Source organism: Asparagus officinalis, chromosome 6, assembly GCF_001876935.1.
Source record: "Asparagus officinalis chromosome 6, Aspof.V1, whole genome shotgun sequence".
Lineage (NCBI taxonomy): Eukaryota > Viridiplantae > Streptophyta > Magnoliopsida > Asparagales > Asparagaceae > Asparagus > Asparagus officinalis.
The window spans coordinates 3,145,921-3,152,486 of NC_033799.1; the positions used below are offsets into that span (position 1 = coordinate 3,145,921).

Below are 6,566 nucleotides of genomic sequence, written 5' to 3' on the forward strand. Positions count from 1 at the left end.
GGAGAGAGAGATGGTTTTGGGGTAAAAAGGAACGTTGAAAAGTTGAAAAGGTCTTGGGGGGGCAGAGCATGTTTTGGGTTGTTTTGGGGGCTGGAAACAATTTTCCCAAAATAAAAATATAATAATGATTAATAATAATAATAAAGTCCCAGATGTCAGTACTTTACCAAGTTCTGTTCCAGAACTTCTGGAACGATGTGGATTATTTTTTGTCGTGATCAGATCCAGCATGCACAAAAGAAAAAAAAAAGTTTCTATAATACGCCTTGTAAAATAAAAACTGTTTAAGTATATGATTACATCGGCAAAGAACTGCTTGCAAAATAAAAATGTTGGATCTTGTGGATTACTTGGTCATGAAAAAAGATCTTAATAATTGGCATTTGTAGGGGGAAAACATAATAATTGGTATATAATGTATAGATTAGCGAGTATATTAACTATATGACAACATCTGCAAAAAAAAAAATTGCATGCCGAATAAAGTCCAAGGAAGGCTAGTGAACTTTGTACTCGTGTTTAACATGTACTCATGTTTAACAGATAAAATGTAAATATAATAGCCTATAGGTGAAGAATTAACTAAACATGAGTCTTCAAATGTCCGCAAAAGTTTCAGTTGTCATTGATATTGCTTACAATTTATAACCGAGCTAGGTGCAATAATAAATTATAAATGTGGTTCTATTTCCAGTTATTCATACCATTGCAGTTTTGTTGATTGGTGAAACGAATTACACATGTAGTTCTTAAAAGTTAAAACAATTTGTCATTAATTTTGCTCATATACAGCTGCTTATTATGATGTGCAGGGTGCAAATTATGGTAGAGTGCATGAACTCAAGAGCTTGATTCAGATTCTACTGTCTTAATCATGGCTTTTTGTGAGAGGATCACTATTTTTTGTGAGGGAATTCGTAATTTTCGTGAGAGTATTATTGATAGAAGAGACATTGGCAGCAGTAGAATATTTTGTACATGATTTCACCCTTTACATTATTTCATATTTCGCTATAGGAATTATTCCATATTTTTTACTTAAGTGAACATTTTTTTAGTTGTTGTAGATTGGATTGTTAGGCTCCGGGTTTCATGTGCAATATGGTATATGTTAGCGATCGTAGATCGAATTATTAGTTACCATGATTCATGTATGACATGGGATAACAATACATTCCATATAATTCATTCCTTTGATGATTTAAGTATATCATGCTCAATTCCATGTATATTCTCTTGATCCTGATTCATGAGAAACTTCAACTTTCTAAATCTATGATACATTCACATCTACAGAGAACTAGAAACATCAAAGACTAGTATGAAGGAACAGGGAACTAGAGGCATCAAATACTCTAGTATAAAGGAACCTACAAGTCTCTTCAGCAAACAAGAACCTTCCCAGGAGTTCTCTAAAGCAAATTCCATAATCATGAACATCAGCCTTCATTAAAGATGTCACTAGAGTGGAAATCGGTAAATATACAGAAAATGCAGGATTATATAGCTAGTCAAAAGGAAAGAGCCAATACATTGAACAGTAAAGCAGGTCATTACACCCATCCGGAATTTAAAAAGCTCCAACAAAACAAGAAATACAATAAAAATGCGAAAGATGATCTTGTCTGCAATAACCACCTTAAGATCTGGCATTCTGCTACCCGTCCAGTTACCGAGCATAACTGCAGTTACAAAAACTAAAAAGCGTAAAGCAACACGCGCAGTGTCTTTAGCCTCTGCATCAACAGTTCCCGTTTGATTAAAAACAAAAAAAATACTATAAGAAAAAATATAATCTTGAAAGAAAAAACAAATTTAAAAAGAAAAACAAATAACATTGTCAAATGACCTCGGCGCCACCGCGGCCCGCACAGCCGCCTCGGCCCAGAACGGTGGCGGAGGCGCCGGGGCCAATGACAATATTGTTTATTTTTCTTTTTAGATTTGTTTTTATTTTCAAGTCTATATTTTTTCTTATAGAATTTTCTTTTATTTTTAATCAAAGTTCCCAACTGTTGATGTGGAGGCTAAAGACACTGCGGGTGTTGCTGTACGCTTTTTTAGTTTTTGTAACTACAGTTATGCTCGGTAATTGGACGGGTAGCAGAACGTCAGATCTTAAGGTGGTTATTGTAGACGGGATAATCTTCGACATTTCAATTGTATTTCTTGTTTTGTTGGAGGTTAACCTTGTCATTGGCCACGACCTCCGCGCAACGCGGCTCGCGAGCCGCCGCTCGGCCAAATGCCACGCCATAGACAATGCCGCCTCCGTCTCCTCGCGCCCGTGGCAGCCACCTCCTCCACCGCAGCCTCCGCCTCGGCCCGTAGCCGACGTAGACTTCTCCCATGGCCAACATCCTTTCACATATCAGACAAAAACATAAATATACATTGTACGTTGGAGGTAAAAAAAAATCTCCTTAATTAGGCAATATATACGCTGGCATGCCTTTATGGTGAATGAATGATACATGAGAGGATCAAGCTGTGATATGATGTTCATGGACTCGTTCACTCATCCATTAATTCAAGCCATAAATATTAGAATTCCTCACCAACTTAGATTATTCTAGAACAACTTTTTAGAACTTCTTTCTAGTAACATCCTACAAAATATCTACCATGAAGTTTCTAGGAAGATACAAGTGTATGGCTAGTATTTATTCTTCTAGAAACTTCTTAGTAATGTATGGCTAGGATTAACTCTTCTACACACTTCCTAGCCCTCTTAAACAACTATAAATAGGGGTCTTGTGCTCTCATTTGGGAAAGCAAGCATGCAAGCAAGCAAGAAGTAAGCTTGAAAGCTTGAGTGTGTAGTGTAGCCTTGTGTGAGTGTCCACCAAAATAAAGGAATTGTGTGAAAGTGAGGTGTTCTTGTAAGAACAAGTGTTGTATTCTCAAGTGTTCTATCAATAAAAGTTTCCTTTGTGTAGAGTGTTGTGTTCTTCAAATTCCATCAAAGTGGTATCAGAGCTAAGTTCGATCTAGCCGGGCCAATCGAAGGTGCTCGTGTACGAGATGGCGAACATGATCCAACCACAGATTCCGAAGCTGATGAAGACCAATTACGACAACTGGAGTATCCAGATGAAAGTCTTGCTCGGCTCGCAAGACTTGTGGGAGCTCGTGGAGAATGGCTACACTGAACCAGAGTCACTTGCAGCAGAAGCAACTCTCACCGCCACACAGAAGAGTGAGCTGAAGGAGGTCAGAAAAAGAGACAAAAAAGCTTTGTTCCTAATATTCCAAGGCGTAGATGAATCTGCGTTTGAGAAGATTTCCAATGCCCTGTCCTCTAAAGAAGCATGGGAGATTTTACAAAAATCCTATCAAGGTGCGGAAAGAGCCAAAAAGGTACGCCTCCAAGCATTAAGAGTTGAATTTGAAAATTTGAAGATGAAAGCTACAGAATCAATATCGGATTATTTTAGTAGAGTTCAGACAATAACAAATCAAATGAAGAGAAATGGAGAAGCAATTAATGATGTAAGAATTATGGAGAAGATACTTAGGACTTTAGACTCTAAATTCAAATATATTATTCCGGCAATACAAGAGTCTAAAGATCTTTCCGAAGTATCTATTGATGAGCTGCAAGGTTCTCTGCAAGCTTATGAACAAGATATAAACATTAGTTCAAATCAAGCGGAGAATCTAGAACAAGCCTTGCAGAGTAAGATGACTATCAAAGAAGATAGTCGAAGAGGACGTGGAGGCTACAGAGGCAGAGGCTCATTTCGAGGTGGCTCAAACTTCCAGCAAGGTCGTAGGAGACAGTACCAAGGAGGCCATGAAAATCAAGATCGAAATAGAGATCGTGAACGATCATTCGATCGAGGACGAGGTCGTGGCACACGAGGACGAGGACAAGGAAGAAGTTACCATGAGGACAGATCTCAGCCACAGTGTTACAAATGTAAGAGATACGGTCATCTCAGCTACGAATGTTGGGAGAAATCAAATCAAGTGGCAGAAAGAAGCAACTTTGTAGAAAGGGAGCAGGCAGACACTTCAACAGTCCTGTTGACGTACCAGGAGAGCGAAAGCAAGAATAAAGATATCTGGTATCTAGATTCAGGTGCCAGTAACCACATGTGCGGCATCAAGGAGTTCTTTACCGAGCTGAACGAGATGGTACAAGGAGATGTCACTTTTGGAGATCAGTCAAAGATTCCAGTAAAAGGCAAGGGAAATATAATGATCCAGACAAAGACGGGCGAGAACAGGTACATCTCTGATGTCTACTATGTTCCAGCATTACGAAATAATATTTTGAGCCTAGGCCAGCTCCTTGAAAGAGGCTATGATATACATCTAAAAGACCTTGCCCTCACTATTAAAAATAAAAATGAAGTTATTGCAAAGGTGAACATGTCTAGAAATAGACTGTTTACCTTAAATATTCATGCTGACCCTGTCAAGTGCTTGAAGTCAATCATAAAAGACGAGACTTGGCTCTGGCATCTACGATTCGGGCATCTCGCTTTCAGTGGCCTGAATCTTCTATGGAAGGAGAAAATGGTAAAAGGATTGCCGCAAATCAACCATCCGAACCAGCTATGTGAAGGCTGTATGAAGGGCAAACAACATAGAAGAAGTTTCGAAGTTGGAAAGTCAAGAAGAGCAACAGAGTTGCTACAATTGGTCCACACAGATATTGCAGGACCATTTGAAGTCATCTCTCTTGGAGGAAACAGGTATTTTCTCACATTTATTGATGATTATAGCAGAAAAACTTGGGTTTATTTCCTGAAGGAGAAATCCGAAGCTCTGGAGAAATTCAAAGAATTCAAGGAGATGGTAGAAAAGCAAAGTGGGTACCACATCAAAGTGCTCCGATCAGATCGAGGTGGAGAATACACTTCGAAGGCATTCAACAATTTCAACAAGCAGTACGGGATAATTCATCAACTCACTGCCGCCTACACACCACAGCAGAATGGCATAGCAGAGCGGAAGAATCGTACCATTCTTGATATGGTCAGAAGCATGTTGAAGAGCAAGTACCTGCCAAAGACTTACTGGGCTGAAGCCGTGGACTGTGCAGTTTACCTCCTCAACAGATGTCCGACAAAGAGCGTCAAGTTCAAGACACCATTGGAGATGTGGAGCAACATCAAGCCAAGTGTCAACCACCTGAAGGTGTTTGGGTGTATTGCATATGCACACATCCCGGAGCAGAAAAGAAAGAAGTTGGACGATCGAGGAGAAAAGTGCATATTCGTTGGGTACGAGAGGAGGACAAAAGCATACAAGCTCTACAATCCAGTTACAAAGAAGATGATCATTTCAAGAGACGTGGAGTTCGATGAAGAAGATTATTGGAAATGGACCGATGAAGATAAAAATATTAAAGGTATGTTCTTTGAAGATAATGATGATGACTTGCAGGAGGTTGGAAGACCAGAACAAAGTCCACCTAATAGTCCAGCTCCATCAACCCCAACATCAACGCCGACATCATCCAGCTCAAGTGAAGGAAGCTCTTCAGGGGGAGCAACAAGGAGGATGAGAAGCCTAAGAGATCTGTACGACGATACAGAGCCTGTCGAGATGATGGATGACTACACACTATTCTGCTTGTTTGCAGAATGTGATCCGGTCAGCTATGAAGAAGCTGCTCAAGAAGATAAGTGGAGAAAAGCCATGGATGACGAGATCGAGGCAATCAAGAGAAATGACACATGGGAGCTCACTACCTTACCTGAAGGCCATAAACCAATCGGAGTAAAGTGGGTGTACAAGACAAAGACAAATCAAGATGGCGGAATCGAGAAGTACAAGGCCAGGCTTGTTGCAAAAGGCTATAGTCAGCGAGAAGGAGTTGACTATGAAGAAGTGTTCGCACCAGTCGCGAGGATCGACACCATCCGACTCATTATCGCATTGGCAGCACAGAACCGGTGGAAGATCTACCAGATGGACGTGAAGTCTGCATTCCTGAACGGCTACTTAGAAGAAGAAGTCTACATCAAGCAACCACCAGGGTACGAGGTGAAGAATCAAGAAGACAAAGTCTACAAGCTGAAGAAGGCATTGTATGGACTGAAGCAAGCGCCCAGAGCATGGAATGCCAGAATCGATGCATACTTCCAGAAGAACGGATTCCATCGGAGCCCGTATGAGCACTCTCTCTATACCAAGAAGAAGGATGAAGACATCATGATCGTATGTCTCTACGTGGACGACATGATCTTCACCGGCAACAATCCGAAAATGTTCGAGGAGTTCAAAAAGAATATGATCAAGGAGTTCGAGATGACTGACATTGGAGAAATGTCATACTTTCTTGGAGTAGAAGTGTCGCAATCAGAGAAAGGAATCTTCATCTCTCAGAAGAAGTATGCAAAGGATATCCTTCAGAAGTTCAACATGAGCAACTGCAATCCAGTCGCAACTCCTGCAGAAGTCGGAGTGAAGCTGAGGCGAGACACACCAGGAAGCTATATTGATCCAACTCTATACAAGAGTTTAGTCGGGAGCTTGCGCTACCTAACCATCACCAGGCCCGACATAGTGTTCGCGGTAGGACTGGTGAGCAGATATATGGAGGAGCCAAG

The 6,566-nt window shown here is 40.6% G+C and overlaps 1 long non-coding RNA gene across 2 annotated transcripts in view; it reads left to right on the forward strand.

Moving 5' to 3' along the window:
• Positions 1 to 1,066, forward strand: part of LOC109845508 — a 3,269-nt gene extending 2,203 nt beyond the window's left edge. For both annotated transcript variants that reach the window (XR_002248386.1, XR_002248388.1), the window contains exon 2: positions 813 to 1,066. This is a non-coding gene — a long non-coding RNA (uncharacterized LOC109845508). The remainder of the gene's footprint in view (positions 1 to 812) is intronic.